The 13,883-nt window shown below is 42.8% G+C and overlaps 1 protein-coding gene across 1 annotated transcript in view; it reads left to right on the top strand.

Annotated features, from left to right (window-relative positions):
• Positions 1 to 4,693: 4,693 nt before the first annotated feature.
• LOC119390416 (cationic amino acid transporter 2) overlaps positions 4,694 to 13,883 on the top strand; it is a 59,839-nt gene continuing 50,649 nt past the window's right edge. Inside the window, exon 1 of the mRNA XM_037658032.2 lies at positions 4,694 to 4,779. The gene's annotated coding sequence lies outside the window, so the exon portion shown is untranslated. The remainder of the gene's footprint in view (positions 4,780 to 13,883) is intronic.

Raw genomic sequence — 13,883 nt, 5'->3', positions numbered from 1 at the left:
CCAATATTCGCTCCTTTACATGCACCGTAGAGCATCAGGTATCCGGCTGCATGTGTCATTGGACTTCTGGTGTCAGAGTGCGGCAAGAGTGATTTTACTTACTCAGCTTACTCAACAGCAATTATATGGACACTCTCGGCGGTTTTTTTTTTGCCGTCGCCGTCATGTCCCGGGTATGTATAAATATGCATATATAAATAAAAGCCAGAAAAATATTCACAAGAAAGATTCTGAAGCGCGCAGCAGGATTCGAACCTGCGACCCCTCGCCCCGCAGCGCACTGTGTTAGACAATTCGGCCACGCGCCACCCATTCTCTGGAATAGTAACGGCAAGCTATTTATATACACCAGTTGCCGCTGGCGGTACGGAGAGCTCGGAGGTGCTTCATCGTGTTCAGTATCACCTGGGAGATTGCCTGAAGGACGCACTTTAAAGCAACGCTCCTAGATTTTGCTTCAGTTTGAAAACGTGCCCTTGAGAAGTTGAGGCACGCAATAAAGGTGCCCCATTTCTGTACCAACTCGCGATGTGGAACTCCGGGTAAACAATGCCTCGAACGCCACCGCGCGGCAGGAGACGCAGAGAGGTCACTCCACGCACCACACTTTTCAAGAAAAAAATATATCTAAGAGCTTTGGGTTGTAGCACGGAGGAAAAAAAATGGGTTGTAGCGTGGTGCTCAAGCACGAAGGAGTAACAACCGTGACCGTTGTTAGTTCTCACTCGTCCTGTGTGTGCTCTTTTCGTGCGTTCTTTGCGCTTGAGCGGCGCGCTGCACGTATCAAGCTGCTTGCCGTTCTTCGTGTCACATTCGAATTTGTTACTATCGCATTCATTGCTTCGCTCTTGCGGGGAAACTGACTTCTTATTTAACAAATTGTAATTCAATCAACTGTATCCTCATGCAATGAATTTTTCTGCATAATAGTATACGGCACTGCACATGGTGATTCATATTATTCATTCGTGAACAGATCAGTATGTAGGTTGTATACACAGAGTGCGGGTTTTGTCTACATGGCTGGCTTTGATTCGACTAATAGCACGAAAGTAATACTTCGACCGAGAAGAGGGACGAAGCATGAAGCTCGGCTGACTTCCAACTGACGTTATCGTTCGTTTTCGGAACAAGCGCTTTTATATGACCCATAAAAACGACAAAGAAAAAAAGAACGGGATAACACACCCTCATTTCTTTTTCCCACCCCCTTGCTGTGCTGTGCCTGGATGACGCTAGCGTCCCTGGATGAGTGGTTATGATGCTCGCCTTCGGATCGTGGGTACGCGGGTTCGAATCCCGCCTCGTCAAGAAATTTTTTTCGCCAAGAACTTTTTTTCTCGAAGAGTGATTTATTGGGGGATTTTATTTCTTTCTATCTCTTTCTCTCTCTATGTACTTATTATCTCGCCCATCCGGGTTATCGCGCATCCCACGCCGGACAAATGGGCGCAGCGTGCCGGGCGCACATGTTGGGGGAGCGAAGCAGAACGTGAAGAAGAGCACGAAGAGCGCGCGGGCCATTCATGATGATGATAGCTTATGCGAACGCGTTACGGCTTAACAAAAAGCAGCCCCGCTGTAAAACGGGGAGTGATGCGCAGCTACTCGAAAGAAACCAGCTCCACTCCGAATTCGACTGAACAGGTCAACGTGGCACAAGTTTTCGTTTTTCTTTTGGTCTTTCCCCTAGAGAATTTTGAGGGGGAAACAGAAACAGGGAAGGGGGGGAACGCAGTACCGGTACGCCATTTAGCACGTCTTTGAAAATCTCAGAAAGTGCTATATATATAATATACAGTAAAACCTCGGTGATACGACCACGGCTCGTACGAATTTCGGGTTGATACGAATTTTTCTGTGGTCCCGGCCAAGGCCCATTAGCCTGCATTGTATTGGAATACGGTTGCTGCGAACCGATTTGCACCCCGCGACGTTTGATACGAACGTACGCTAGCGCACAGGTACGAACAGGTGCTGCCCGCGCTGTCGCGGAAGACCCGGCAGTCACGCGCGGACATGCGCGCTGCGCGACCATTCACGGTGCATCGTTGCCTCCGAGATAGTGGGCGCGAATCTTGGAAGCCTTTAGGCGCCTTCGCGTTTAGATTACAGATGAAGTTGACGTCACGTCTTTTTTTTTTTCGACGCGTTGACGCGTGCTCCTGTGCTCGAGGCAGCAGTGTCTTTGCACTGTGTTAACACATGCCTGCCTCGTCGATGCAAGCCATGTCCCCGCAATCAGACGTTCTATGAAACAAGATTGAAACTTGGGCTGCGGATCCGGCATGAAGTCCTATTAAAGGTGGACGAAGACTCGAGACGAAGCGAACGGTCTTGGCGACGAAGCTTAAGTCACTTTCGCTGCAGTACTTTCGTGTCATGCAGAATAGCGCAGTAAGATTAGGAAGGGACTACTAGCGGTCACGGGGCACAACACATCTGGTTCATTAATTACACACGCGCGCATGCACCGTACATTTACAAGTACAAGTATGATCGTTGACATCTAAAAACTTTACTGGTAATAATTCAGTGCTGTTCATGACGCCGCTGCGGCGCTGAGAAACACTGAATCAAAACGTAAGCCAACTTTCTTTTGTCGCATACTAATTTTCCATGTTTTCTGGTGATACGAATTTCGGATGATACGAATATTTTTGGTAACCCCGCGAGATTCGTATCACTGAGGTTTTACTGCATATATTAGTGTACCTCTGTAATTTCAAGGCGACCATTTTCAATGAGAGAATATGAACAGCAGTGACAGTGATTGCAATGGTTGATTTTATGAATGCGAGATAGTTTTAAGGCGAGTTACACAGAGCTGTTGCTAATGCCTGTGCAAGACCGGCTTTTGTAGACACGGGACCCAGTTCATTAGCTGATACAATGGCGTCCTTGTAAATAGCTAGGTATGTATATATATAATATGTTGCTAATGTACATGTATAAACATAGTGCGAATATATTAACGCGATAGCGTTAGAGAGCTCGTGTCGCAGAAATTCCGTCGTCGGTGTCGGGACCGCGGGGACCGTTGGTTGTGAGCGAAAAATCATCCGTGAGCGAAAAATCGAGAAAGGAAATGGACAACTATGTCCATCTAGCGGAAAACATATCAAGCCAATGCCGCCTTTTCCAGAGGAGGCGTTGATCAAGCAAACAGCGAACGCTAGATAATGTGCTGCCATCTGTGAGGCATTGTGAGACTCTTCATGGCCTCCGAGATGGCAAGCACGCGGCGTGCATCTTGGAGGCTATGCGACTCTTGCTTTAGATCAAAAAACCTGTATGTACCATTCTCGCGCGCGCGCGTGTGTGTGTCTGTGTGCGTGTGTGTGTAACAATACACATTAATAAGTATGCACTTAGTGGTTGAAGTGCGCACCAGGGGCCGGATTTCGCTATTGCGTTCAACTCTTAAAGGCAAAGCTTAAGGGTCCCCCAATTTTTCCAGTATTTTTTTTTTTTCATTTATGTTTCGCTGACTTTATTTTTGCTGCCGCAGGGTTCCGCATGGATCTACAATTTTGTCATATAATGATGCATGTCAGGGCCATACCCAGGAATTTTTTTCGGGAGGGGGTGGGTGTTGTTGGCTCTATAACGGCTGAATTTGGCAACTAGTGGTTGCTGTGAAGGCATGTAAATATTTTAGTATCGCCTCAAAATTAAAGCAAGAAAAAAAATTTCAGGGGGGGTCAAACCCCCCCCCCCCCCCCATTGTTACGACCCTGATGCATGTAGTTCCGTTCTATGTTTATTACATAAATGCGTATATATAATGACCCAGGTTACGTACACTACGCACGTTGATGTGTGTATGTGGGGGGCAGGCCATAGCCAGGGGGGGAGGGGAACCTAGGAGCCCCCCCCCCCCCTCCCCGAAAATTTTCATGGAGGGGAGTGCTTTAACTTAAATAATGAAAATGGGTGTTTTTCTCACATACTGAAGGCCTTCAGCAAGTGCCCCCTCCCGGAAAAATATTCCTGGCTACGGGCCTGGTGGGGGGCACGTATTTCCTATAGGTTCTAATTTGAATTGTGATATACGTGAAATAAATATTCGTCGTGAGAGTGGAGGCATCGGAGTATTCTAGGGAAGCTTCCGTTTACAGCAACCGTTTTTATTTTCGCTATCGGGGAACAGGTGATGTACGACAACACGCGCTTTTCTCACGACCTCGCGTAGACGTACGGTCGGCGCCCAGAATGGACCAGGAGAGTGTCATGACCTCGTTAAACTTTACATTCCCCTATCTCAGAAAGAAAACAGTACGTAGATAGCGCTTATCGATTTGTGGGCGAGCCTACGCACGCATTGAGGAATGTACAGATTCGCGGACTGTTACCAGTGATTTTCCGCATCATTTTCCAAGCGCAAGCATGCCGTGAAAACATCGAGGAGACGTGCGGGCCGGGTACGACTGCACGCAGCAAAGGAATTCTATTCGCGTCCGCGCATTTACTATTTCTTCAATTTCGAAAGGCCAGTGAAGTTGAATCCGTGCTTGCTCTCTTTGTTACACGGTTCAGATAACGCCAAGTCGACGCCGCAGTTCCGATAACGCGCGTGCCAAGGTGAAACCGAAACTCTATTCTACGCTTAGCGCTCATGTCGCGTCGTCAGCTGGCGGCACCTAGCGTGTTCATCAGGTTGCCATTCACAGCAGCTAGTGGAGATCAGTGGTCAGTGTCGAAGGGGGAGGTGTTTTGGAGGCACTCTCGAGCGAAGCTTCGGCAGGCGATCGGCCACTGCAGCCTGTCACATAACTGGTGAGTAGTTTCGGCCGAGTTTCGTGCTGTGCCTAGCTCCTGTATGAGCTGCGTCCGTGTCGGGTTCCAGGTTTCGGTTGTTAGGTAGTTCGGATCGCGCATTCGCAGTTCGTCCCGGCCGGCGCTTGCTTTCAGTTTTCACGTGATTAGACTTCGCTTCCGTTGCAACACGCTCCCGTAATCTTTCGCGCATCTGTATCGCTCTTGAGGTGTAGCAGGACCGAAGCGCTGATCAGCAGTGTACGATCGCGTTCCGCGAGTTTTTTTTTTGGCGTTGCCGATGAACGCGTTAAGTCAGCACGCACGAAACACGCAAAAAATATAGTGTCCGAATGGGGCCCTGCCAGCAAAAACGTCGTGTCGTAAACGTCGTTTGCAGGAAGGAGCTCGCGCCTGCACGGATACAGCTGTCCGCTGGAGTTTCAGCTGGTTGTATGACTGGTATTGACAGCCTTGCCCGTGGGCACACATGTCTTGGTAGTAGTTCGAATGAACGAATGAAAAGCCCATCTCGTACCAGGCCTCTATTATAGTAATCTGTCTTGCGTATTTAGTTATTTAATTCAAACTCTGCTTTCACGTTTTCTGTTGAGAACAGCGCATTTAACTCCACCAATTTCATTCTGTATGCCCACTGCACCCAGTAATGCCACATTAACCTGCACAGCTGAAAGGCTTGAACTTTAACACCTGTTGTTTGCTCCAACCATGCCTTAACGCACCAGTTTCTGCATAGACTATTACGAAATCATCAGCACAACAGACACGTTGGAACTTCGTAGAAAAAAAAAAGCATTAACGTCACAGCTTTGTGAAGTATGTATGTGCATCAGTATAAAGCATACAATAACAAAGCTTTTCAAAAACTATGCTAGGTGTGTGTGTGTGTGTGTGTGTGTGTGTGTGTGTGTGTGTGTGTGTGTGTGTGTGTGTGTGTGTGTGTGTGTGTGTGTGTGTGTGTGTGTGTGTGTGTGTGTGTGTGTGTGTGTGCGTGCGTGCGTGTGTGTGTGTGATAACGGAAAGGAGTGCCTGCACCTGAAGCCTGCAGTAGTAACATATGAAACAAGTGTGCACATCGTTAGTTAGCACTGTGGCAGCAAAACCTCTGCTGGGTTGAATATGGTTAAGATGCATATGTTTGAATAATTACCTTTAATTTTTGAACATTTTGCTGGATATGTGAGGACTGGGCATGAACTTATTTTTCTCATTATGTATTGCAGCAAGGCAGAGGTTACACACACATAATAAAAAGGTAAGGTATGAAAAAAAAGGCCACTAGTGGCTTGTGCAGGCAATATGTATTTAATATTCACTTGCTGAGCACATGTGCAGTCAAGCTGAGGCATTACCACAGCCTTCTGACAAGCTACAAAGCAGCACTTTAAAGGAAGCGATACCTTTCGCATATGTTTTTGACATTTGATATCTTAGTGTGTGATGGCACGCTTTATTTGTATTACTAAAAATGCATGTTTATAGCATCAGTTAGTTTCGTCCTTTTAATGAAGTACAGTCTAAAGGTACCGACATTTTTTTTTCAATCATTCTTTGCATTCCACTTTCACATAATTTGTGTCACTCTTTTTATCCTGTACGTGGGCTAAATAGTGACCGTATTATTTGAGTCAGTTGAGGTCAAACCAATGGAAATCCCGACGGAATCTTGTGCAACTAAACTATAGTTAGATACTCTGTACATTTTTTTTTGTTAAAGTTATGCGACAAGGAGTAATTTTGTCATTCAGTAAAAAAAAAAACAGTAGAAGAAAATTCTGCGGGATCTTGAGCACTGTGAGAATTGATGTCGAGCGAATCCTTTTTCATGAAGGCCATTCAGCATCACTGGGGACTCTGCAAAGTGCTACCAGGTGGACCAGTGTATTCGTGTCGGGAGAGAAGTTGTGTGCATGAGATAACAGCAATACAGCGGTGACAATAGTTGTATGATAGTGATGGTGGCATAATTCCTACACTGATAGCAAGTTTGCGACACGACAAAGCAAGGAGTTGAGATGAGCAGGATGTGTGACCAGGTGTTATGCAATTGCACATACAATCTATCATCTATGTTGAAGCAATGATGGCATTTATACTCTGGCAAAGCGCAATGTTCAAAACCTGTTCAAATTTAGCTAGTTGCCAGCTGTAGAAGCTTAGTCGTTAATGTGTTGTGCTGCTAAGCTCGAGATTGCAGGTTAGATTTCTGGCCATGTCGGCGAGATGTGAAAATACCCATGTGATAAGATTCAGGGGCTCATTAAAGAACCCTACGTGGTCAAAATCTGTAGTCCGCAACTAAGGCATGCCTCATAATCGTATCATGGTTTTGGCATTTCAGACCACAGAATTCAATTAAACTGAGCCAGTCATTAATGGAACATTTTGTCACACCAGGGCCGTAACTAAGGGGGGGTTGAGGGGATTCTGACACCCCCCGAAATTTTTTCATTCTTTAACTTTTCGGGTGATAGTAAAATATCTGGATGCCTTCACAGCGACCACGAGTTGCCAAAGTTGCCTGTTCTACACAAAAACACCCTCTGAAAAAAATACCCAGGTACGGCCCTGTGTCACACAGCTTCCATGTAGCTATAATAGCTGCTCTGAGAAAAGAACAGAAGAATGTGGGCTGATCTCAGAAGGCACTGCAGTCTAACACAGAGCCCCAAATTTCTCATGAAAAAAAGAATGTAAGAAATTTTCTATGTGGAGCATGCTAAATGTCGCAGAGCTAGTTGAGTTTGGTTCAGGTTAACTATGTTTGCAATGGTCAGCCAACAGCTAAGGTATTGGGCTGCAGTTCTGGAAGACATAAGTTCAGTCCTACTGTTGGTCTTTGTGATGCCTGAAAACTAGGCCAGACAAAAATCTACTTACTGGAGCCTGGTATGAGGCAAAGAATACTTCACATTGTAACTGTCATTATCACCGATTGCGTCTCTTCGTACTAAATGATGTGGCAGCTTATGAACTGGCGTTATTGGTATCTGAGATGTTTGTGTTAAAAGTTAAAAATTCGAGCATGGAAAAGTATTTGTAAATGCAAGAATGCACATCAGATTGTCTTCTTCTTTTTCCTCCAAAGCTTGAGAACAAGCATGCTTAAGATGACCCTCATGCTTAGTTGCTCCCTTGTGCATCATTTCTGTAGACTCCATCTGCTAGCGCCACACCAAATGAAGGCTGTGTACCGCCCATATACAATGCTTTACAGTGTTCTCGTTCTTTCTTACGGGCCTCGGTATTTGGGCTAGGTGTGTATTAAAAGAACAAGTTTGCTACAAATCCCGCGTTTCTCAATGCGCGAATATTTTCCCGCAACTATCTGCTGAAGAGATTGTCACAATGTGTCACAGGCAAACAAAATGTACAAGTGCATTCAGAATGTTATCTGTGGCTGTTTGATTGTAGTTACATTGATGTAGAACATTCGCATTGTTAAAAGAAAGCCTGCAGATATGCCAGTGAACCCCGACCCACATTAGCAGCCATTGTTTAGGCACCAGGCTGCATGTACAAACAGATGGGGACAAATGTGATCAGTGCAAGGGGTAAGTTTGTAGCTACATCTGAAATCTTGATATCTTGCACATTTTTTAGACCCACCGAGTGGGTGTAGGATTCATCTGCTTAGAACAAGTTTACAGGTTTAATTCCTAGCTAGAGCGTCCATATTTCACTGTCCACACAAGATAAAAAAATACTTGTGTGTAAAATATTGCCGCTTGATAAAGAATCTCAGGCAATTGAAGTTAACTGGAGCGTTCTACTATAACAGCTTTAGACTGTGGAGTCTGCTTACATAATTAAACCTCATCATTTCTGTAGCCACAATATCCTCAGGTCATGAAGGTATGGGAAGCTGTTGTTTCAATTAGTGCACGTTCATTTCTTCATTATATAGCAATTTTTTTTTTTTCAGGTGTAAACTATTCTGCTTCCTGTCTGTATTTTGTTTTCCTTGTGCTGTTGACTTTGAAACTATGCAGAAAGCTTGTTTGGTTACGTATGCTGTACTTTACTAAGTACAGTTGTTACTGCTTTTTTTTTCTGTTCTAATGTGTCAGTTAATACATGGTTGTGGAATTTTACTTTCTTTCTCATGACTATTAATACTAGTGGCAAGCTTTAATAATGAGCTTTTTTTTTTTGCTTTCTTTCTTGTTTATCTCTTAGTGGGAATCAATCTCTTGCCATATGGCACCTGTTTTGCGCGTACTACCAGCTTCAGTTAAAATGTGGTGGTATATGAATGTTTTTTAAATGCGAAGCATTTATTTTTTTTTCTCATTGGATTGCTAATCTGGCAAGGTGCCCTTTTTTTATTCCTTCAGTTTTATGCCACGCTCTTTACATGGTAAACAGTTCTTGAAACCAAATGCATTTCACTAAAAGCTGGTGGGCTCCACTATTATGATGGAGCCCACCAAAATGACTCATCAAAGCGATCATGTGGATAAGCAGTGCACAGTTCGTTGCTAGAGCTTCTTGCTGAAATTACGACATCGACTGTGATTTGAATATTACGCAACTGAAAAACCTATGTACTGCGATGTAGAAATTGACAGAACCACATCGAAGCCAGCTGGGGCACAAAATGAAAGCCGTAAAGAATGCTTGGGAGTCAAATGCGTGCCAGCATTTCCTTTAATGTCTGCATTGACCTGCTGCGAAATTATCTGGCCAACATGTGGCTACTTACAATGACCCAGGTTTCCCTCCTTTTGATAACTTTCAGGGTGGTCTTATCTCTGCCGTCCTAATGACGCGACATATCTGTGTGCAGAAACAAAAATGCTATTGTAGGTTGCAGTTTGCAGGAACTCCGTGTGCTTCTCGCACAGTTAACGTGGTATGACTCAACCACAGAAATAAGTTGTGGTACAAAGTATGTATAGTAAGTTGGGCTGATCCACAATTTTTAATGAAAAACGAAAAGCATGACAAAAAAAATAGTAAGGAAATGACGACCACAAGCACGTGTGTTAATTGTTTCTCTGCTTGTTTCATTTTCTCATGCTGTTTTTGTTTTGTTAAAAAAAGATCATGCCACATTCGTACTAGTGTTGCCAAGCCTGAAGAAGAGCGGAGCTGGGGGACCTTCCTTGTTTCTCCTTATTTGTTTTATTCTTTCTTTCTCTTTTTGGTTTTGTATCTCTTATTGTATTTGTTTTTTTCTTATTTCTTTCTTTGTGTTTCTTTCTTTATTTCTTTCTGATTCTCGCTCTTTCTAGCTTAATTTTTCTTTATTCGTTTTCTTTATGTCTGCTTCTTTGTCTCTTTCTTTGTTTCTCGTTATTTCTTTCTTTCTTTCTGTTTGTGTATTGCTGTTTTTTCTTTTTTGGCTTTCTATCTCTTTCTCTCTCTTTCTATCGTTGTTTATTCCCTTCTACTTTTTTCTTCTTCCTATTTGTTTCCTCTTTCTTTCTTTCTTTCTCTATTTTCTCTCCTTCTCTCTCTCTCACGTTTCACATGCCCCGCTTTGTCGAGCAGAGTTTTTGCTTAACGCTTGCACCTGCTGTACACGGTAGTGGGGCTTGCCCATTCTGTGGTGCATACCCACCCGTGGAGTTTAGCACATACTTATTGTAACTGCGCAAAAAATGGACGGAAACACGAAGGGCGAGAAAAGGACAAACAAGCGCAGACTATCAACTGAAGTTTTATTGCAAGAACGACGCAATATAAAGGGCAGGAAAAAGCAAGAGAGGGCAAAAAAAGGAGAAAAAAGGCACGAGGGAACAAATCAACAAAAACTTTGGCCACATCAGGCAAGGCACGCCCGTCATACAAAACCAAGATAACTCTTTATCATGTATGGCGACAGAGGGAACACTGACGCAGGACTCAGAATTCTTTTCCTCTGCCTCTAAACCTTTCTAATTTATTCTAAACCTTTGTAATAAATTCTAAACCTCTGCTAAACTATAAATCGGGTCACACAAAACTGGTAAAAAATGCCATTGCACTCTCATGTTTTACCTCTGCACTGAAGAAAACCTGCACTCATTTGGTTGAAAGCAGTTTTTCTGCGCAGGTGAAAAAACTGACAGGCAGGCTTTCCACGGGATGTATTATTAAAGGTCTGCTAGAAGTTGATTAAAAAAATAAAAAGAGGTCCTGGTGATGGTTGTGACTTGGATGTGAAGGCGCGGCATAAGAAATTTGCTGTTCTGCTATATGTTCACGGTTTTACCCACCGCCTAAAAAACGGTTGCGTCAAGATATGACGTCCAAGTAGTTATATCTGCCAGGAACAAGTTGTCCACTTTATGCGCCAAAGTAGACAGACGAATCGCAAATCAGCAAAATGTTCGGCAAGGTACATGTAATGTTAGTCATGTCAATAATTATGTGTCTTGTATCACTGGTGTTTATTCCATACCCTTGACATGCAAACGTGTTTACGTGGGACAAACAGGTCGCTGCCTTAATGTTAGACTTCGAGAACATTTTAATTCTCTGAAAGGCCACTCCGGTCTTCATCTAGCAGCCCACTGTAAGAAATGCGGCTGCACTCGACTCTTTGGTGATACCTCTGTGTTGTTCCGGCATAAGAACCAAAAAGCGCGAGAACTAATTGAGGCTGCGCATATTCAAAAGAATTCTGAGTCCTGCGTCAGTGTTCCCTCTGTCGCCATACATGATAAAGTTATCTTGGTTTTGTATGCCGGGCGTGCCTTGCCTGATGTGGCCAAAGTTTTTGTTGATTTGTTCCCTCGTGCCTTTTTTCTCCTCCTTTTTTTGCCCTCTCTTGCTTTTTCCTGCCCTTTATATTGCGTCGTTCTTGCAATAAAACTTCAGTTGATAGTCTGCGCTTGTTTGTCCTTTTCTCGCCCTTCGTGTTTCCGTCCGTTTTTTGCGCAGTTACAATAAGTATGGATCATTACCAGCTAGCCCAACTTACCACTCTTCTGAGTTTAGCATGACTGAGCACAAGTTACCGATAGCTTTAACAGTATCGCTGTTAAAATGGATGCACACAGGCTTGCTGAGCTTTCATTTCTGATCCCATCCTGCAGTGTCCTGAGCACATTTTGCCATTCAATTCAAACAAAGGTTTCAATTAACATTTCGCTTCAGAGGGAAGGCCAGTGATGCCAAGTATATGCATAAGCAGTAAATAAGCAAGACATGCCCTTGTTTATCAATAGGATACACACGTAGACTAGTTGCTATCGCTATGTTAGAAAATATAGGAGTGCTAGAAAGACGCAAGATGACGAAAAAGGAACGCACACAACATGCACGTGTGAGTTCTTGTGGTTTGTGAGTCTTTTCTTTTCCACTTGTGCCTTTTCTTATGCGCTAACCTTTCTAAAAATTCTCTGTATTTTTGTTAACTTGTGGTAGTATTCAGTATTTCATCTGTGCTGAGACAGTGAACCTAATTGCACCATCGTGATATGGTGCACCTAATTTGGTCTTATCTTTTGCTTGATTGTACATAATATGATTAGTATGTAAGATTTTTAAAAGTATCTGCATGAGTGATGGCAGGATTACTCCCTAAAGCAATTAAATTACATCACTAAAACTTTCCTAAATTTATTGAAATGTAATGAAGTTGCACAAATTACAGGAGGCCAAGAGTAGTGACATGACATTAATATTACTCTTCAGACGTGATGAAATTATTTTGAAATTACTCTCAACAAAAGTTCTTCATTTATACACAACTCATGTACACTTAATTTACAGCACTTGTACGTTCAACTGTCGGAAATCTTTGTTCAACATCTCACGCTTGAAGTTTGGCACTCAGATTAACTCATGTTTGTTATATTTCTTTCCTGTTTTCATCAATTTTTGATGCCATAAAGGAAGCAGGCAAGCTATATATTTTGGTCAGAACTTATTAGAAAAGTAATGAGTAATTTTTGATTACTCACTTGAATTCATTACACCACTAAATTACCAGCCCACAAAGGTAATTCATTACATTATTCATTGCATAAAAAAAGTCATTTAATTCTTGTAATTTCATAACTCTTGTCTGATCTCATTGTGGAACCAGACTTCGCCACTCTTATGATACTTTGTGGAAAATTCTTTTCTGTGCACTGATCCTCAATAAGTTTCATACTCATTCATGCACTTTAGCTATTTTACTCAACTACTGGTCGTTGAGATTTTTTTTAAACTGAAAAATTTTGAGATACTTACAGAAAACTGTATTATGTAGTGATTTGGGCTAATCTGTGTAGCTGCCAAAGTGCTAATGTATTTGAAAAAATCTAATGCAATTTGCAGATGTTCAAAAATGCTTAGAAATTGGCTCATTATTACAGGTGCCATGGCTTTGAAAAGGTACATAGTATGTATGCTTTTTACCGTGCTTTTCAAGATGAGAGAAATTGAAGTTTTAAGGATGCTATGTAAGTGCCTCATTTTAACTTTTTTTCGAGGACACATTCAGGGTCCATTTTGTTTTAAAAGCTTGCACCATTAATGCAGCCGTATAGCATAAAAAATAAGCAATTATAATCCCGTATAGTGGTACTTGCAAAAATATGAAAGAAAAGCTAAATTCATGTGATCTATGGTGCTGGCGTTGAATTTCAAGATGCCATATGAACAAATATGTTGTAAAAGAGATCAGTTCTCGGTGCAAGAGCACTTGTGTACGCAGATTTAGGTGCATGTTAATGAATCCAGAGTGGCCAAATTCAGAGTTATACACTACGGCATGCCCCACAATCATGTTGTTTCGGCTCATAAACCTCAGAATTTTGAAGAGTCGCATATGTTTGTTTCATATCATAGCCATGGTCATTCATTTCAGGTTACATGCACATAAATCTACTATTACCAGGTGCTAGAGTTCCTAAATTGTGTCAACATTCTAGTTCAGTCATAACAGAAAAGTAAAGCGAGGCATGCTTCTCATCAGAAAATCATCATTGAAGCCATTGCAGTGGGGTTGGTTGCATAGTGGAGTAATAATGATTGAATGCTAAATACAGTCAAACCTCACTGAAATCCTGTATTTGTCAGGCTTTCCTGGCTCTTACACTCAAAACTCTGCCAGTCTTCAGTTCCCACATGTTCGTGCATGTTAGCTTCCTGTTTACGTTTTGCTTCCTGGTTAGTAAATTCTG

This window comes from Rhipicephalus sanguineus, chromosome 4, assembly GCF_013339695.2.
Source record: "Rhipicephalus sanguineus isolate Rsan-2018 chromosome 4, BIME_Rsan_1.4, whole genome shotgun sequence".
NCBI classification, from domain to species: Eukaryota; Metazoa; Arthropoda; class Arachnida; order Ixodida; family Ixodidae; genus Rhipicephalus; species Rhipicephalus sanguineus.
This window is presented reverse-complemented; position numbering and strand designations above follow the sequence as displayed.